Genomic DNA, 21,351 nt, shown 5'->3' on the forward strand with positions numbered 1-21,351 from the left:
CAAATCGTCCGCCATGTCGTTTCTGGGATTTCCTCTGTCAATGCCCTCTCCCAGCGAAGCATATGTGCATGCTTACCCTGGGTGGTAAAGTAGTAGGAATTTAGCACCCGGTATATGTCTTAAATTAAGCCTCGGCGTGCCGAACCCTCCAACATCAAGCTCTCAAAAGGTGTTGGCCCTGAAAATTGGAGGTTCGGGGCGAAAGATTGGGCATAATGTCTAATCTGCAGGTACCCATAGAATACCTGGCGGGGTAAGTCAAATTTCTTTTGAAGTTCTAGGAATGAGAGCATTCTACGTGTGCATGGATGCACGAGATGACCAAAGTGGAATAAATTCCTTGTCGCCCATGGGAAAGACATCTGATGTGTAAGGCCTGCAGGCATTCTGGGATTGTAAAGGAATGACGTTAGGAGTGACCTCTCCGAGCCCAGCTTATGTACTCGGGATAGTCTACGCCAGAGTGATCTAAGGTGGAGCATGGGACCCAGAAGCTGGGCCGAGTCCACCGCCACATTTGCATTCCAGAGCATGCTATTTGGATGTGTGGGTGCCATCCATATTTTTTCAATTTCTGTCCATCTATTGTAAGACTGCTGGGGAAACCAGGAGGCCAGGGCACGTAGTTGGGCAGCTTGGTAATATTTATTTAGGTCAGGAAATGCCAACTCACCTTCTGAGCGCGCCACCGTCAGGACTGAATGAGATATTCTATGCCTCCCATAATTCCAAACGAAGCGCACTAAATCTGCCTGAAGTTTCCTCAAGTCTGCATATGGGATTGGGATGGGAAGCGTTTGGAAGAGGTAAAGTAGTTTGCGAAGGATGGTCATTTTAATAGAGGCCACCCTCCCCAAGAGGGAGATATGGTGAACCTTCCATTTTTGTAGCAGATCCCTTATGGACCTGAACAGGGGAGGAAAGTTGGCTCGGTATAGGGTATTGTAAGAAGGGGTGATCTGAACTCCCAAATATTTCAGGGCTGTTGTCTTCCAGTGATATGGAAAGCATTGCTGTAGATGCTGGGTCTCTGCTGCTGGGATATTGATAGGTAAAGCCTCTGATTTAGCCGCGTTTATTTTATAGCCAGATAGAGATCTAAAAAGGTCGAGTTCGGCATGTAAATTGGGAAGTGAGATCCTAGGCTGGGTCAGGGTAAGTATAATGTCATCTGCGAACAGTGCTAGTATAAATTCCCTTCCCCGCATCGGGACCCCGTGTATGTTCGGGTTTCTTCGAACGGAAGCCGCCAGAGGCTCAACACATAGCGCAAATAATAGTGGCGAGAGTGGACACCCCTGGCGGGTCCCGCTCGCAATTGGAAAGGCAGAAGACAAGGCAAAGGGAGACTTAACTTGAGATGTGGGATTTGTGTATAGGTACCGGATGGCTTGTAAGAAAGGGCCCCGGAACCCCATGCATTTCAACGTGGCGAACAGGAAGGGCCAGCCAAGGCGGTCAAAAGCCTTTTCGGCATCTAACCCAAGGACTAATGTCTCCAACTTGTCCCTGTTCGCCACGTCTATGAGGTCAATAATCCGTCTTGTATTGTCCCCTGCTTGACGGAGGGGGACAAAGCCCACCTGATCCTTATGTATTAAAGAGGGGAGTATCAGGTTCAATCGTATCGAGAGGAGCTTAGTAAAAATTTTCAGGTCAGAGTTTAGAAGTGCGATTGGCCTATAACTGGCACATAATAAAGGATCTTTGTCAGGTTTGGGGATTAACGTGAGGAATGACCTCTGCATGTCTGAGGGAATGGGGGTTTGCTGAAGAAAGGCATTAAACAACTTACACAAATGAGGTAGGAGAATCAGGAGAAATGTCTTGTAATGTTCATAGGGGAGGCCATCTGGACCGGGGGATTTATGTGATGGCAAAATTTTAATGGTGGCTGTCAATTCTTCTACCGTAACAGGGGCATTGAGGGAAAGTAAGTCCGACGCCTAAAGTTTAGGAATTCCACTGTCCTCCAGGTATTGATGCAAGAGATCAGCCAGGTCAGGGGGGAGAGGGTCCTGTGGAATCTCGGGGTCATTATATAGGGCTATATAGAATTCCCCAAAGGCCCGAGCTATGTCCTGAGGGTGTGATAAGAGTGCATCTCTTCTGTCTTTTATTTGGTGGGGGGGTGGTCGTGTGGGAGCGTTCTTACTGTTTGCGCGCCAATAGCGAGTGGGCTTTGTTGCCTTTTGTCATAGGTTTGTTTTAATCTAAGGAGTGATTTCTCTACTTGGCCTATTGCTAAATCTCGGAGGGTAGTCCGTAAGCAGACAATTTTTTTAAGGAGAGGTATGGATGGTGAAGTTTGTAATTGGAGCTTTAGGGCTCTAAGATCTCTTTCAGCTTGGAGTTTAGAAGCTTTCGTGTCTTTCTTCATGGCCGAGGAGATCGCTATACAGCGCCCTCTAAGGACCACCTTGTGGGCCTCCCAAAGAGTAGAGTGGGAGATATCAGAGGTGTCATTTTCAAGGAAATAATTCTGCAATGTGGACTCTAGTTCCGATTTAGATGGGATGTGTTGGAGGAGGAAATTATCTAATTGCCAGTTACATGGTTCACGGGTAGGGGTGCCCATCTCTAAGGACATAGTTACAGGACCGTGATCGGACCAGGAAATAGGTAGGATCTGGGCATCCTTAGTGGCATGCGGTGAGGGGCAAAAAAGAATGTGTACTGTCTATCTCCTGGGTGCAGGGCCTGCCATATGTCAAATAGGGCATAACGTCTGGTGATTTGGTGAAATAATTTTGAGTCCCTGGCAGCGCGGGTTTGTGGATCTGTGGGGTTCATTACGTGGCGATCTAGACCTACCGAGTGGCATAAATTTTAAGTTCCCACCAATTATCAAATATTCATTGGGGGATCTAAACAGTCGTGCAAATACATTAGATAGGAAATGGATTTGTCGGGTATTGGGGGCATACAGGGTACCAATAGTGACAGCCTGTGTTTGCCACTGACATCGCAAGATAATGTAGTGTCCCCATTCCCCATGGATCTACAAAAGACTCAGAACATTTAAAGGGGGAACCACGTTTAAATAGAATAGCCACTCCTGCTCGCTTGCGGGGGCTAAATGCCTGGTAAACTTGAGGATATTGTCTGGATGCAAAGGTGAAGGCGTCTCCTTTGTTAAAATGCGTTTCCTGTAGTAGGACAACGTCCGCCCCAGAATGCCTGAGCTCTCTCAACACAAGATGTCTTTTTCTATTTGAATTCAGTCCGTGGACATTAAGTGACATAATCTTAGCCATGGTCGTGGGTGTGTGTGAGCTCAGGATTACTTAGGTGATCCAGCCACGAGAATGCCTCGACATCCAGGAAAGGAGGGGACCCATGTGTAGGATACGTCCAGGTGATCATCCAGAATCCATGGCGAACCAGGAAGGGGCAGGGGGTGGATGGGAAAGAGAGGGAGAGGAGGAAAAAAAGAGATTAGTTAGAAACATAGTAATTAAAAGTAAACATTGCAATGAAGTCCCAAGCAGTTCATACCGCCCGGGATTTATTGAGTTCCAGTAATTCCTCCCGGTCAGAGCCCAAATTGAGGACCCAGGCCGGGGGGGGACATAGAGAACCGTAAAAACAAAAAACAACGGTACTCAAATACCTCAACAAGGTAAATAGGGAACTTTAGTAAGGTAATCCTATAAGGGGACTAGTGATCAGAGGAATTACCACTTTCAAGTCTCCAGTAGGGGGTGCCCAATGAACTAAACAAGATAACGGGCAGGAGGCCTAAGGGGAGTGCAAATAAGGCTGATGGGTAGATCAGGAGAAACTAATATGGCAGTCAACCCTTCTTAGGTTTAGTAGACCCTCGGGGAGAGTCCCGTTCTCTGGGGCGTTTAGTTGGAGGAATCTTCTGCCAGACCGAGGGGGGTGGCGTTGGTGTATCCGCTAAATCCCATTCTTGAAGACGGGGAACAGGGATCTCCATGGTGTCGCAGAAATTGTCCAAGTCCTCAGGGAATCGCAACACTGCTGATTTTCCTTGTCGGCGGGCTGTTAGGCTGAAAGGGAAACCCCAGCGGTAGATTATTTTGTTTTCTTGTAGTGAAATGAGTAGAGGTTGGAGGAGTCTGCGTTTCTGCAAGGTAATCCAAGAAAGGTCTGGGTATAGCTGGATTTGTGTGTTTTCATAGACCACCTTCTTAGTGATGCGGGCTTTTCGCATGATGTCTTCCTTTAAAGGGAAGGAATGGACCCTGCATGTAACATCGTGGGGTCTGGAGATAGGCCCACTAGGACGCAGGGCACGGTGTGCACGATCCATCTCTATGGGTTTATTCGGGGGGTCCCCCAAAAGATTGTTGAATAAAGTTTGCAGGGTCTCGTGTAGATCTTCCGGACCCTCTGATTCAGGTAGGCCCCTGACTCGGATGTTGTTTCTGCGCCCCCTATTGTCCAAATCTTCAATATGATGCTGCATGTCCGAACTGACAGTTAACACTGCGATATGCGAACTGATTTGGGGGTGTCATTAACTTTGTATTGACACTCCCAGCAGTTCGCATAGTGCAGTGTGAACTGCCTTACGAGTCAGATGCGATGCACTAACCTGGAGTGGATTCGCAGGGTTCCCGCATTGCACTAGTTTGAACCGAGCCTAAATGTAACCATATTGCTACAGTTAGAGGCGCCTCTCTTCTCTCTTTTTTTTTTTTTTTTCTACAAAAATTTTTATTGAAGTTTTTTAAAGACAATACAGAAAGTACTATAAGAAGCATAAACAAATAGATGTACATGGTTCGAAAAAGGGAGCAGAACACAAATACTCGTAAATGAGGAAACCAACAATTGCTGCCCTCTACACTTTGCAAATAGTAAACCCGACATGACGATACACAGATTGTTCTAATGCCGCGTACGCACGATCGGAATTTCAGCCCGCAAAAGACCGATGAGAGTTTTTCGTCGGAAAATGCGACAGTGTGTATGCTCCATCGGACTTTTGCTGGCCGAATTCCAGCCAGCAAAAGATTGAGAGCATGCTCACAATTTTTCGGTCGGAAAAAGTTCCTATCTGAAAATGCGATCGTCTGTGGCAATTCCGACGTGCAAAATTCCTACGCATGCTCGGAAACAATTGGACGCATGCTCGGAAACATTGAACTTCATTTTCTCGGCTCGTCGTAGTGTTGTACGTCACCGCGTTCTTGACGGTCGTAAGTTCAGTGAACTTTTGCGTGACCGTGTGTATGCAAGGCTAACTTGAGCGGAATCCCGTCGGAAAAGCTGTAATTTCTTTTTCTGACGAGAAATCTGCTCGTGTGTACGCGGCATAAGAGTTGGTAAAGTATAATCGTTCAACCACTTCAGCCCCGGAAGATTTGGCTGCTCAATGACCAGAGCACTTTTTACAATTTACCACTGCGCTGCTTTAACTGGTAATTGTGCGGTCGTGCAATGCTGTACCCAATGAAATTTGCATCCTTTTTTTCCCACAAATAGAGCTTTCTTTTAATGGTATTTGATTGCCTCTGCGATTTTTATTTTTTGCGATATAAGCGGAAAAAGAACGAAAACTTTGAAAAAAAAATGATATATTTTCTACTTTTTGTTATAAAAAAAACCCCAATAAACTCAATTTTAGTCATACATTTAGGCCAAAATTGTATTCAGCCACATGTCTTTGGTAAAAAAAATGTCAATAAGCGTATATTTATTGGTTTGCGCAAAAGTTATAGCGTCTACAAACTAGGGTACATTTTCTGGAATTTACGCAGCTTTTAGTTTAGTTTTGAGGTGCTAAAATGGCAGGATGGTACAACCCCCCCCCCTTTCAAATGATCCCATTTTGGAAAGTAGACACCCCAAGGAAAATGCTGAGAGGCATGTTGAGCCCATTGACTAATTTATTTTTTTGTCACAAGTGTTTGAAAAATGGCAAAAAAAAAAAGTTGTCACTAAATGATATATTGCTCAAACATGCTATGGGCATATGTGGAATTACACCTCAAAATACATTCTTGCTGCTTCTCCTGATTACGGGGATACCACATGTGAGACTTTTTGGGAGTCTAGCCGTGTACAGGACCCCGAAGCCCAATCAACGCCTTCAGGCTTTCTAAGGGCGTAAAATTGCGATTTCACTTCCTCACTACCTATCAAAGTTTCGGAGGCCCTGAAATGTCCAGATAGCACAACCCCCCCCCCCCCCAAATAACCCCATTTTGGAAAGTAGACACCCCAAGGTATTTGCTAAGAGGCATGGTGAGTATTTTGCAGCTCTCATTTGTTTTTGAAAATGAATTTGTGTAAAAAAAAAAAAAAGTTTGTAATTTTCCCGAAACTTGTGGCAAAATATAAAACATTCCATGGACTCAACATGCCTATCAGCAAATGGCTTGGGGTGTCTACTTTCCAAAAAGGGGTCATTTGGGGGGGGGTTAAACTGTCCTGGCATTTTATGCACAACATTAGAAGCTTATGTCACACATCACCCACTCTTCTAACCACTTGAAGACAAAGCCCTTTCTGAAACTTTTTGTTTACATGAAAAAATGTTTTTTTTTTTGCTAGAAAATAACTTTGAACCCCCAAACATTATATATGTTTTTTAAAGCAAAGGCCCTACAGATTAAAATGGTGGGTGTTGCATTTTTTTTCCACAATATTTGTGCAGCGATTTTTCGCAATTTTTTGTGGAAAAAAACACTTTTAAATTTTAATGCACTAAAACACACTATATTGCCCAAATGTTTGATTAAATAAAAAAGATGATCTTATGCTGAGTACATGGATACCAAACAGGACATGCTTTAAAATTGCGCACAAACGTGCAGCGGCGACAAACTACATATATTTTTAAAAGCCTTTTACAGGTTACTACTTTAGATTCACAGAGGAGGTCTACTGCTAAAATTACTGCCTGCGATCTGACCTTCGCGGCAATACCTCACATGCATGGTGCAATTTCTGTTTACATGTTGACACCAGACCGATGCTTGAGTTTGCCTTTGGGCGTGCACACGGGTGGGGGAGACAGGGGTGTTTGTTTTATTATTTAATTTGCTTTTTTATTTTATTTTTAAACTGTTTCTTTCATTTTTTTTTTAAATTTTTATTGTTATCTCAGGGAATGTAAATATCCCCTATGATAGCAATAGGTAGTGACAGGTACTCTTTTTAAAAAAAATTGGGGTCTACCCTAGATCTCTCCTCTGCCCTCAAAGCATCTGACCACACCAAGATCGGTGTGATAAAATGCTTTCCCAATGGCGCTGTTTATATCTGGCGAAACCGTCATGAAATGCTCGTAGCTTCCAGTTTCTTAGGCCATAGAGATGATTGAAGCCATTCTGGTCTCCTATCATCTCTATGGTCAGCTGGCGGAACCACCGGCTGCATTCTTGGGTTCCCTGTTGGGACAGGAGAGCCCGAGAAAACCATGGAAAGGGGGGGGGGGGGGGGGACGTTCCCTCCCACTGCTTGTAAAAGCAGTCTAGAGCTAATTAGCTGCTATGATTGCTTTTACATGAAAGCCGACTGCTGGAAATAATTATACCAAGATGATACCTAAACCTGCAGGCATCATTCTGGTATAACCACTCAAAGTCCAGCAACATATCAGTATGTTGGTGGTGCTTGTTGGGCATATATTGTAATGTTCCTTTTTTCATGCAGCCTGTGGGTTGAACGAAAAAAGAGATTGATCGGTGGCCATTAGAATACCGCCCTTCATCCACCCACTTCTAATGATGGGCATACATGCACCATTTTTGTTTTTTAACTGTAGTGGTGAAATCACCTCCTACAGCGCTGGAGTCGCTGATTTCCGTATCGTGATAGCAAACGCTGTTTCTGTCAAGATAAATAAATCAGTGCTGCAGTTGAGTGTCATACCTGAAAAGCAAACAATGGTAATGCTAAAACATTAACCACTTCAGCCCCGGAAGAATTTCCCCTTTTCCTGACCAGAGCCCTTTTTTAGATTCGGCACTGCGTCGCTTTAACTGGCAATTGCATGGTAGTGCGACGTGGCTCCCAAACAAAATTGACGTCCTTTTGTTCCCACAAATAGAGCTTTCTTTTGCTGGTATTTGATCACCTCTGCGGTTTTTATTTTTAGCGCTATAAACAAAAAAAAGTGACAATTTTTAAAAAATGTTTTACTTTTTGCTATAATAAATATCCCCAAAAAATATTTTAAAAAACTTTTTTTTTCCTCAGTTTAGGCCGATACTTATTCTTCTATATATTTTTGGTAAAAAAATCGCAATAAGCGTTTATTGATTGATTTGCGCAAAAGTTATAGCGTCTACAAAATAGGGAGTAGTTTTATGGCATTTTTATTGATTTTTTTTTTTTTTAATAGTAATGGCGGCGATCAGCGATTTTTATCGTGACTGCGACATTATGGCGGACACATTGGACAATTTTGACACATTTTTGGGACCATTGGCATTAATACAGCGATCAATGCTAAAAAATTGCATTGATTACTGTAAAAATGTCACTGGCAGTGAAGGGGTTAACCACTAGGTGGCCCTGTAGGGGTTAAGTGTGACCTAGGGAGTGTTTGTAAGGGGAGGGGCTGTGTTTTACACTACACTGATCGCCGCTCCCGATCACAGGGAGCAGAGATCAGTGACAGTGTCACTAGTCAGAACGGGGAGATGCTTGTTTACATTAACATCTCCCCGTTCTTCCTCACCGTGAGACGATTGCGGGTATCCCTGCGCCCGCGCGCCGCCTCTTAAAGGGCAACGTACAGGTACGTTAATCTGCCTGTACGTGCCCTTCTGCCGCAGTATATCTGCTTGAGGCGGTCGGGAAGCGGTTAATTCAATAAAACAATTTGATTTTTTAACGCAATATGTGCCTAAAAAATTAATGCCGAAGCATGGGGACAATCCGCCCCTAATGTTAGGAGCAAATCGCTCCTCCACCCCTGCCCCCATGCTTCGGCATATATGCTCTTTCTTTTAACTGTGGTGGGGAAATCACCTCCTACAACACCTGAGGCACAGCTTTACGTATCGTGGGAGCAAACGCTGTTGCTGTCAGAATAAATAAACCCGTGCTGCAGCTGAACGGAGTACCTGCTAAGCAAATGATGGTTAACAATAAAACAAAGTAATATTACAATATAGCAGTAAGACATACCATACCTGCAAAGCAAATACAATAAAACATAGTAAAAATAAAACCTTACAGTTCTAAAATGCAGTAACAATAGATATAGAACAATAGAGAGCGAACATAAGAGAGAAGAAAAATAAAACCTCAATTATTTTTGGCTTTTTTTTTTTTATTTTATTTTTTGTGTTTATTTTTTTTTTTTTTTGCACTTTTATATGAACTGTAAACATTACAGATTAGGGTCTCTCAAAATGTGATGGCCATCTCATCGTTCGAGACCCTGTGTAAGTGTGCCCTAGGACTGTGCAATGCTGTACCCTACGCTAATACTCCACTAGTGTGTGGTAGCGTTCGAAACATTCACCAATGCAAAAACCAGGGTTGCCAGGGTCAACCCCAGGGACAAAAGAAGTCTTGGGAGAGGAAACCTACAAAACAAAATACTAAAGCCTCCTTATGAGGGGGTACCCCCGCTCGCTTAAGTGAGGGGAAGACTTCTGCAGTTCTCAAGAGTCTGGCAGAAAGAGTGTCGAGACAGATGGGTGGCTTCTTCAATGGCTCTAGGGTACAAACTGGGGTTTCAAGAGTTCCCATCTTCTCGTTTTCTCAGATCAAACATTCCTAAGGATCCAGAGAAAAAGAAATCTCTCTTTCTAGCATTGGACCATCTTTTGGCAAAAAGTGGTCATGCTGGTCCCCATGAAAAAGCCAGGGGTTGAGGATTTTATTCAAACCTTTTTTTACGGCAAAACCGAATGGAGGTGTCAAACCCATTCTGGATCTCAAGAACCTAAACCGGTTCCTGAATATCCGCTCTTTTTCGCATGGAGTCAATCCAATCAGGAGGAGAACTTTTGACGTCAATCGACATCAAGGGTGTATACCTCCATGGGCATATTTCCCAGCTCATATTTACTTTTTAATCTTCATTTTCAGTTTGTAGCTCTGCTTTTCAGTCTAGTTACTGCACCTTGAGTGTTTACAAAGGTTTTGGCCCTTCCTCTAGCCAGATTAAGGGCCCAAGGTATAACGATTATAACTAACCTAGACGATCTGCTCTTGATAGACCAGTCGGCAGCCGCTTAGACCAAAGTATGGTCACCACAGTCAACTACCTGGGATACCTAGGTTGGATTCTCAACCTAGAGAAAGATTAGCGCCATAAAGGAACTGATTTCAGGTGGTCAAAGCAAAGAAGAATCCTTTTTGATTCGGTTTTGCATGAGGTTGTTGGGAAAGATGGTGACCTTATTCTAGGTCGTTCCTTATGCTCAGTTTTATTTGAGGCTGCTGCAAAACAGTATCCTATCGACTTGGAACAAGAAGGTCCAAGCTTTAGATTCCCCAATGTGTCTGACTCCAAAGGTACGCCGGAGCCTCAGTTTGTGGATGATAACCAAAAATCTGCAAAAGAGAAAATCCTTCCTATCAATTAACCCAGAAAGTGGTAACCACATACGGCAATCTTTTTTAGGTTGGGGAGCAGTCCTGGAAGAGGCAACTGTCCAAAAGAAGTGGTTCAGATCAGAATTGACCTGGCCAATTAACATTCTAGAGATTCAGGCAGAGCGCTTAGCCCTGAGGGCCTGGACGTTTGATTTACGGAGCTGCCCTGTCAGGATCCAATCCGACAATGCCACAGCAGTGGCCTATAGCAATCACCAAAGGGGCACAAGAAGTTGTGCGGCCCAGAGAAAGGCCAATCATTTCCTATCTTGGGCAGAAAACAATGTACCTTGCCTATCGGCAGTTTTTCATTCTAGGAATAGAAAATTGGCAGGCGGTCTATTTGAGTTGCCAGCAGTTGTTCCCAGGAGAATGGTTCCTTCACCCCGATATCTTTCTGACAATAGGTCAAAGATGGGGGATCCCAGATGTAGGTCTGTTTGTGTCCAGCTTCAACAAAGAGATCGACAACTTTGTGTTAAGAACAAAGGATCCGCTAGCATGTGGAACAGGTGCCTTGGTGTTCCCGTGGAATCAGTTTTACTGATTTATGCATTCCCTCCCTTTCTGCCTGCGTCCACGACTTCTTCGCAGGATCAAGCAGGAAGGGTAGTCAGTGATTCTTGTGGCCCCAGCGTGGTCCAGAAGATCTTGGTATGCAGGGATCATAAGGATGGCGGTAGGGGTCCCATGGACCCTACCACCACGTCCAGACCTTCTCTCACAAGGTCCGGTATTCCATCTTACCTTACAAGCGCTAAATTTAACGGTTTGGCTATTGAGACCCACATTCTGAAGAAGCGTGAGCTGTCAGGTTCAGTGGTATCTACCTTGGTTAATGCAAGGAAGCCGGCCTCCATAATCATATATTATGGAGTCTGGAAAGCATATGTCTCCTGGTGTGAAACCAGGGGTTGGCACCCCAGGAAGTAGGTCATAGGTAAAATCCATGACTTTCTGCAGATGGAGTTAAAATAAAGCTGGCCTTTAGTACTTTCAAAGGACAGGTCTTGGCCTTATTAGTATTATTTCAACGACCACTTGCTTCGCATTCTTTGGTTCGTAGCTTTATTCAGGGGGTAACACGGCTTAATCCTCCGGTTAGGTCACCCCTGAACCCTTTAGACTTGAATTTAGTTCTGTCGGCATTACAAAACCAGCCTTTTTTGAGCCAATACGACATATTCCCTTGGTCCTTTTTGACAAGGAAACTAGTTTTTCTGGTAACCATATCTTCTGCAAGAAGGGTATCAGAGTTGGCTGCTTGTTCTTGTAAAGAGCCATATTACTATTATTCACAAGAATAAGGTAGTATTGCGTCCTCATCCTAACTTTTTACCAAAGGTAGTATCAGGTTTTTATCTAAACCAGGATATTGTTCTACCTTCATTTTTTTCCAGAACCCTGTTCTATGAAAGAAAAATCACTACATTCTCTTGATGTGGTGAGAGCAGTCAAGGTCTACTTAAAGGCGACTGCTCAGATCCGAAAAACGGATGTTTTGTTTGTGTTGCCTGAAGCTCCTAAAAGAGGACAGGCAGCATCAAAATATACTATGGATTCGACAAGTAATCGTTCAAGCTTATGGTTTAAAGAGGTAGATTCCACCCTCTCAAATCAAAGCACACTCCACCAGGGCTGTTATTGCTTCATGGGCAGTGCATCACCAAGCCTCCATGGCTCAAATCTGCAAGGCCGCAATTTGGTCTTCAATCCATACATTTACCAGATTCTATCAGGTGGATGTAAAAAGACATGAGGATGTCGCCTTTGGGCGCAGTATACTGCAGGCAGCAGTATAAGTCCTCTGATCTCATGGTGCCCTACTTTTGTTGTGTCTCCCTCCCCTCAGTTGGCATTGCTCTGGGACATCCCACATAGTAATTACTATGGTTCTGTGTCCTGTGATGTACGATTAAAGAAAATAGGATTTTTATAACAGCTTACCTGTAAAATCCTTTTCTTTGAAGTACATCACGGGACACAGAGGTCCTGCCCCTCTTTCTAATATACACGTGTATTGCTTTGCTACAAAACTGAGGTACTCCCGGTATGGTAGGGGTTATATAGGGATGCAACTTGCTGTTTAGGGTGTGCCAGTGTCCAGCACCTGAAGGTGGCCTATAACCCACATAGTAATTATTATGGCTCTGTGTCCCGTGATGTACTTCAAAAGAAAAGGATTTTACAGGTAAGCTTTTATATAAAACCTATTTTTTATACCAGCGTCTGGCCTTACGGGCAATTAGGTACGGTGCCAACAACTGGTCGTTAAGGTCCACCTCTCCCATGTTAAGGTTGTATTCATGGACACAGAGGGGTTTCTCCACAACACCAGTTACTGTTTGAATTTGGACTGTCTTATCTGCGTGAAAGGAGGAAAGAAATAAAACATTCTTATTTACCCTCCACTTCACAGCGAGCAAATTATTACATCTCAAGCTGGCTCTCTCCCCCCGCCTAAGACGGGATACTACAAGCCGCTGGGGTAAGCCCTGGTGATTAGATCACACGGTGCCACATGCGCTAATTCCATGATTAAGCAAGTGACTAAAAAGTGGCACGCTTGTGTAATTATTGTCCACATACAAGTGGTACCCCTTTCCGAATAAAGATAACACCAAGTCCCACACAATCTTACCAGTGCTCCCTATGTAGTCTGGGCAGTTCTCCGGCTCTACATAACTATGTCTTCCCTCAACCATAAAACTATCTATCTATATATACACATATATACACACAGGATAGGCTGCGCTGCTATTATTAAGTGAATGTGATCATAATAAATGAATGTGACCACAACAATATAACATCCTAGTGTAGTGAACAACAATAAAGAAAAAAAATTTTGATGAAGAAAAAAATATAAATAAAATAGTGTTTGCTGACAAACAGTAAAAACTTAAATCTCACAAATTAAACCATTGCAGTCAAATATTTTAAAGATACAAAAGGTCAGGAACCAAGAAATTTTAAAAGGTCCATATAGTCAAAAAAATTCTTGTACCCGTTTAGAGAGCCTTTGTGAATATACAAATGAAAGCGGTCCCAACTAGTGTCATCTATCACCATGTCCAGCTCAGTCTCCCAAAATGGATGTTCTGAACACAGGGCGGCATAAGGTTCCCCGAACATTGAGGCGTAGAGCACTAAATTCAGATGACTCTGGGGAGATGAGCTAGAACACAGTGACTCAAGGACAGTAGGGGCTTTCATGACGCTTTCTCTGCTCGCAGGACTGTCCAAGTAGTGTTTTAGTGGAATATAGGCTCAGAAAGGGAGAGACTTTGTGTTGGACATCGCTGCGAGCTCTCACTGCCAGAGGAACCTCCCCCCTCAAGAAAAAGTGCTTAGCTTGCATTTCTGCGTATGGCCACTCTGTGGCTGAATAGGTCCTAGCCATGCCAGGAGAAAAGTCTGGGTTACCTTTAACCGCTTGCCGACCAGCGCATGCCTATGTACAACGGCACAATGGCATGGCTGCGCAAATGGGCGTACCTGTACGTCCCCTTTAAGACGCGTCATTTTGGGCGCGCGCGACACATACTTAGTGACCGTGCCCGCGGGTCCCGCAGACTCGATGTCCGCCGGTGTCCCGCGATCGTGTCACGGAGCGGCAGAACGGGGAGATGCCTATGTAAACAAGGCATTTCCCTGTTCTGCCTAGCAACATGACAGAGATCTACTGCTCCCTGTCATCGGGAGCAGTGATCTCTGTCATGTTATAGTGAGCCCATCCCCCCTACAGTTAGAATAACTCCCTAGAAAACACTTAACCCCTTGATCGCCCCCTAGTGTTTAACCCCTTCCCTGCCAGTGTCGTTTACACAGTAATCAGTGCATTTTTATAGCACTGATCGCTGTATAAATGACAATGGTCCCAAAATAGTGTCAAAAGTGTCCGATGTGTCCGCCATAATGTTGCAGTCACGATAAAAATCGCAGATCGCCGCCATTACTAATAAAAAAAAAAATTATTAAAAAAAATGCCATAAATCTATCCCCTATTTTGTAGACGCTATAACTTTTGCGCAAGCCAATCAATATATGCTTATTGTGATTTTTTTTTTTTTACCAAAAATATGTAGAAGAATACATATCGGCCTCAACTGAGAAAGAAATTTGTTTTTTTATATATTTTTGGGGATATTTATTAAAGCAAAAAGTAAAAAATATTGCTTTTTTTTCAAAATTGTCGCTCTTTTTTTGTTTATAGCACAAAAAATAAAAACCGCAGAGGTGATCAAATACCACCAAAAGAAAGCTTTATTTGTGGGGAAAAAAAAGACGTCAATTTTGTTTGGGTACAACGTCGCACAACCGCGCAATTGTCAGTTAAAGCGATGCAGTGCCGTATCGCAAAAAGTGCTCTGGTCGGGAAGGGGATAAATTCTTCCGGGGCTGAAGTGGTTAATAGGCGTGATCGCGATTTTTTTAGCTGAGAGCGAGTGTGCTTTGCATGCCCTTTCAAAAGCATGCAGGGTCGCTCCGATAAGAGGATGAGAGTGAATGGTTGATGGTATGTACTTCTTCGCGAACCAGGGAATTAAGCGAAGCTCCCGAGATCAATTGCTCCAGCAGCACCCAGCCCTTGCATTGTGTATGTAGCCTCCAGTCCACTACCCGGGTCAGATGGACTGCCCAATAATACCTCTGCAGATCCGGAAGGCCAATTCCGCCTCCAGATTTTGGTAATACTAGCTTCGCCCACCCAATTCGTACCGCCTTGGTTCCCCAGAGGAAAGCCCTACACATCCTCATGTATGCTTCAAAGGAGGAGGGCGGCAAGCGAATCGGGATAGTCTGCAGTTTATACAGTAAACGGGGGAGTACCGTCATCTTTAGAATTGAGGCCCGTCCAAACCAGGAGATGGTGGGGGCTTCCCACCTGTGGAGCTCCTGCTGTATAATTTTCAATTCTGATAAGAAGTTCTTTTCATAAAGATCTTTTCGTTTACTAGGGAGTTGGTTACCTAAGTAAGTGATGGCATCTGCTTTCCAGCGGAACGGAAAGTTCGTCTGACGGAATTGTACTAGTTTAGGGGGTAGTGAGATGTTTAGCGCAAAAGATTTTGAGAAATTAATTTTCAAGTTTGAGATCATTTTAAACTGTTCTAGAACTGGCATAAGATTGGGTAAGGACATCAACGGAGATGAGAGGAAGAGCAGAATATCATCCGCAAAGGCGGCAATCTTGTATTCCCGGTGATGTACCTCCTATTTCTTTTATGTTCGGATTCGTTTGAATGCAGCGGAGGAGGAGTTCCAAGGTAAGGATATATAGTAAGGGAAAAAGGGGACATCCCTGTCTGCTTTCATTATGGATGGGGAAGGCGTCCGACAAGTGGCCATTGACCCGAACTCTAGCCCTGGGGTTGGCGTAGAGCACTGTAATAAAGGTCCGCATACAGCTTCCCAGTCCCAGGGCCTCCAAGACCGCGTCCATGTAGTCCCAGGTCACTCGGTCAAACGCCTTCTCAGCATCCATTGCCAGAAAGCAACCCTCGAGTTGGGTAGAAGTGAGCCAGTGATGTAATTTGAGGGCCTTGATGGTGTTGTCCCTGGTTTCTCTGCCAGGGACAGAGCCAGCCTGGTCCAGGCCCATCTAAGCAGGTACATGGTATGGGTGGCCAAGATCTTGGCAAACAATTTGACGTCCACATTCAGAAGGGAAATGGGTCGGTAATTGGCTACATCAGTGGGGTTTTTATTTTCTTTAGGGATTACAGAAATGTAGGCCTCTAATAGGCTTCCCTAATAGCAAGGGGAGTGAGAGAGGGTGTTGAAGGCCTTAAGAAAACCTGGTGCTTAGAGATCTGCAAAGCTTTTTTAATATTGTGCCTAGAAGCCATCCGGCCCTGGGCTTTTGCCAGGCTTCGTGGCCTTCAAGGCCTATTCCCACTCCTGAGGACAACGGGGCTTCCAAGGCTTGCCAGTCAGTAGCAGAAAGCGCCCGAGGGCTATATTTGGCAAGAAACTCCCGTATGAGATACGAACATGTGTTCTCCGCTACAGGCCTGTGTTCATGCGATTTGAGATCATACAGTTTGCTATAAAAGGAGTGAAACTGACAAGCAATGTCCTTGTTTTTGGAATGAGTTACCCCACCTGTATCTGTACATGATGGACAGTGGATGTGAGGGTGCGTTTCTGCGTGAACCTCGCTAAGAGCCTCCCTGGTTTATTGCCCTGCTCATAGAACAGTTTCTTCGATAGCACCTGCTGCTTCCTCTAGTAGAAGCGCTCATGTGTCGGCTCGCTACCCTGATTGCCAGTGAACATTTATGCTGTGCTTCCAGCGAGGCTATTTTATCAGACAAAGTTCGAATCACGGTTTGGTGTTCCTTTTTTTTCTGGCTACGATGGCCAACAGGTTCCCTTCGTACCACGCACTTAAGTGCCTCCCATTGAGTCATGGGGAACACATCTGGCGTGCCATTATCTCGGAAGTAGTCCCTAATGGTCCGTGTAATGTCAGCAAGCTCCCCAGGTTTAGTAAGAAGGGAGGCATCCATTCTCCATATCCTGGTAGACGTCTCCCTCTGTGGAAATTGTAAAGTCAGCGTGATCGGGTGATGGTTAGAGAGTACCATGCTCTCTATAGTCGCATTATAGAGGTAGGTCAGGTCTGCCTGGTGAATGAATAAGTAATCCAGCCTCAAGTAGTGGTTATACAGAGACAAGAAAAATGTATAATCTTTCTCCCGCTGATTCAAAGTGCGCCAGGTGTCATGGATCACAAGAGAGGCTAGGTGAAGCTTCACTTGACGTAAAGCAGAGAATGGAAATGAGGAGGTACCAGTGGAGGTATCAAGAAGCGGGTCCAGGGCCATGTTGAAGTCTCCCCCCCAGTATTAAGAGGCCTGTCTGGAATGTTGTGAGCTTCAGGAGACCCTCCTTTAAAAAGGTCACCTGTCTAGAATTGGGACTGTCCTCTGGGTCAAGGACCTGGTCAGTAAGGTGCAACGCAAACGACTTAGCAATCAATATTGAAACCCCTTTTGTTTTGGAGTCAGCACAAGTCGCATGATATACCTCCAGGAATTCACTATTGGATGGGCATGGAATGGAGCCTAATTTAAAGTGGGTTTCTATCAGAAATATCACTCTAGCTCTATGGCGGTGCGCTTCAGCAAGAACACTGCTATGTTTTTCCAGAATATTGAGGCCTTTAGCATTTAAGGAGTAAACCTTGAGGGATAGAGGAGCTGAAGACCGCACCGTAGAAGGCATGTTCAGTGGATAAGAGCGTTTATCAATACCACCCCCAAGTTTTGAGTGGAAAGGGTCTGAGGGGGAGGGGGAGAGGGCAGGGGACAGAAGATAGAGAGGGAAGAAAGAATTAAAGAAGAGGAAATAAAAGTAGGAGCTAAACCCGACCCAGGAAGACACTCAGGGTTTTCCAGCAACCTAAGAGAGATTTAGCACCTGTGTGGGATAACTGTCCCCGATATGGGGTTTGTGAAAAATGTACCGGAGGTTTTTCCAGTCCAGCAGAGTTACCTAAAAGGGGAGAGTATGGGGTACAAAAGTGACAAAAGACTGTTACGGTTAGTTTCAAAGGGGTAACCTGCCTCCTTGAGGTAGGGAAGAAACCTAGCACCAAAAAAAAATATATACATCCTGCCATCCAGAAGCCCCAGAATGCAAGCATAAACAATAAGGAAAAACCCGGCCTTGATGGATGGAGGAATGCCGAGCAGGCCCACCCAGAATAGGTGAGTAGGGCCTTCATCGGCTGCCCGCCATCCGTACAAGCCGAAAATCCCTGACAAGTCAGGAATAACCATAGCACCATATAGTAATGTGCAGTAGTATATAATAGGACCACTAAATGAAGATCATAAAGAATGTAACTGCCACCGTGTTAACCATACTGGTCAATCAGGACCTCTGCACCTTGGATCACCTAAATTGAAGATTTTCCAGGGGCAAGAGGTCCCATCGCCCAGCTCGCTTCCAGGGTGTACTCCCTGGGATAATTAACATAAGGAGGCTTATAGAACACTACGCCATCCAACCATGGGAGAGCTCCTACAGCCCATTGTGGACAGGGTAAGAACGTCACCCGACTTCGAGATCTCCAGGTCATCTAACCTCTAGTACCTATGACCAGGGCTATCTTTAATATTGATTGGACCCTGGGCAAAAATCCCCCCCCCCCCCCCCCATGCAGTTTCGCTCTCCACCTGCTCTGAGACATACAATAAATAGCAGCTAGACTAAAAATCAGTTTACTGAATCAGATCAGGCAACGGTTGGTTGCCAGAGGTTACAGTGTATCATTACCGCTCACTGACTGGTTGCTAGAGGTTACAGCACACATTATGGGTCACTGATTAGTTGATAGAGGTTACAGCACATGATTTCTGCTTACTGATTGGTTGCAAGAGATTACAGCACATAATCTCCTCACTGCCTGCACACCATGGACTGGGGAGGTGAGGGGACTCATTAATAGACAGAAAACTAGGGATCCTAGTACTCCTGGGATCAGTGGCAGTACTACCAATATAAAGAGGAGTTTCAACACTGGCCACCAATGTAATAGGGGTTTACACTGACCGCTAATGTAATAGGGGTTTACAATGACCACTAATGTAATAGAAGCATTCACAGTAACCACCAGGAGGCATTTACAATAACCACCAATATAGGGGAACATTCACACTGGCCACTAGTGTGAATGTAAGAATTCTACACCAAGCACCAATGTAATGAGAAGATTTACACTGACCACCAATGTAACTGAGACATTTAGCCTGCGTTCACATTTGTGTGTGTTGGGAACACATGCAAAATTGCTTTCCTGACACCACAGAAACGTGTTGCCCTTTAGCAGATCCACAGCAGTTCCATTAATTGTTTTTCTGTGATTTTGAAAAAGGGTTTGGGAATTTCTTCCACATTTGTAGCGCATAGAGCAGCTCATTGAAATGAATGGGCTGCCTTACACGTGACTTACATTTTTATCCACTCTGTCAGTACACATTTGCATCCTTAAACCCATGCTTACCTCTGCACCCCAAACCATCCCCATCCTCTTCACTCCAATCCCCCTCCCCTTTAACTCTACCTGCCTCCTCTGCTCATCTTTGCACCTACCTTCCTTACCTCCATACATACCCTCCTTGCTCACCTGTGCACCCCAAACTGTAATTCCTTTTCTGCCTACCTCTGCACGCCCCACACGACCCTCCATCTCACTAATTTGCTTACCTTTGCGGGACAGGCTGATGGTAGGCTTAATGACCACAGTTGTAGGCAGGACTTGCAAGCATGCCCCTTTCTCTCCCCAGTGGGCAGCATTCAGTATAGGTGATGGTGGATTTGACCTCAGGGGGGCATAATATACATATGAATACTGCCTCTATTTACATATGAATACTGCCTATATTTACATATGAATGCTGCTGGTCCGCCACTATTTACATATGACTGCCAGTATTTACATGTAAACACAGGGTCTGCAGGTACTCACAACAATAGGACAGAACTGGGCAACAATAGTAACAGAACTTCACACTGAGATATCAGGACACAGCACAGGATTAAAACCTCAAGGGACAAAGAAATTTAAACTGGGATAGTTGGCAAGTATGAGGCAACTGCTCTGGGCCCCACAACAATGACAGGGCCCAGGGCAGCTGCCCTTTTTGCCTTGCCTTGAAGACGGGCCTGCCTATAAAAAGCTATAAAGCTAAGAGCTAGAGCTCCTTAGCCTCAAGGTAAACTTTAAGTTGTCATAGTGTTGGAAAAAAAACAATGCATTGAAAAACAACATGAAACAAATAACAGTACTCGGTAAGCTGTGCTGAATACCTTTCCCTCCAGAACCTATTGGAGTGAAACCACTTATGGGTCTCTGTACTGCCAATGTGTTTCCTGCATCAGCAATATAGCAAGCCTAAGTCCCATTGTCCCCCCCCCCCCCAAAAAAAAAAGGGAATGGGGAGGGGGATGGCTGCAATATGACATCAAGCCCAGTTTTACTGCTACTGTGGCCAGGTGACTCAGTGTAGCAAGGTGGAAAGAGCACACATCTTTTTTTGTTATCAAACAAGAGACGGGATTGTCATGTAAAGATTGTGGGATCTTTGGAGGTAAGAACCTACCTCTGCTCTTTACTGGTTCAAGGTTCCATAATGAGATCACCTGTCGTACTCTCAGGCTGCAGCACTGCAGATGATGGGGACATGCCTGGACTTTCATTGGCTCTCTTCTCTTTTATACACAGTAGCTCCTTCTGAATTCTGCTTTATGCATTTTCTATTTACACTTATTTTTTATGGGGAGTTTCCGTTACTTGTTAAGGGAAAATTTGCTTTGATATACGAGTGCTTTGGATTACAAGAATGATTCCCGGAATGAATTATGCTTGCAATCCAAGGTTTTACTGTACTTTAATACTGCAAAGAATCACCTGACTTGTAGACAATTTCACCTCTAGATTTACAGTGACTCTGTTGCAAAAACATTTAAATACAAATGTATCTGTAAAGTATAGAGTAAATACCTTGCCCCAAGACCAACATTTCCAGGAGTGTCAGTCTCCTTTCTCCCCTACTGTGCTCATTGGTTTCTCCTGCTGAACCTTAAAGGCATTATGCATTTTCTTACCTTCACCTTGTGTTTATCACTTGCATAAGATGTACATTGATTATATAGTTTCACAGTGTCGTTTGTTGCCTTGTACACACTGGCTATAGTAGTGTAAATCTTCACATTCCAGTGTCAGAAGTAGTCAGACGTAGTCTGTGAAGAAACAATGGGGTTGATTTACTGAAACTGAAGATTGCAAAATCTGGTGAAGCT

At 44.4% G+C, this 21,351-nt stretch overlaps 1 protein-coding gene across 8 annotated transcripts in view; it reads left to right on the top strand.

Moving 5' to 3' along the window:
• FRG1 (FSHD region gene 1) overlaps positions 1 to 21,351 on the top strand; it is a 62,730-nt gene that overhangs the window by 13,558 nt on the left and 27,821 nt on the right. The window lies entirely within an intron of this gene.

Source organism: Aquarana catesbeiana, linkage group LG01 (genome assembly GCF_042186555.1).
Source record: "Aquarana catesbeiana isolate 2022-GZ linkage group LG01, ASM4218655v1, whole genome shotgun sequence".
NCBI classification, from domain to species: domain Eukaryota; kingdom Metazoa; phylum Chordata; class Amphibia; order Anura; family Ranidae; genus Aquarana; species Aquarana catesbeiana.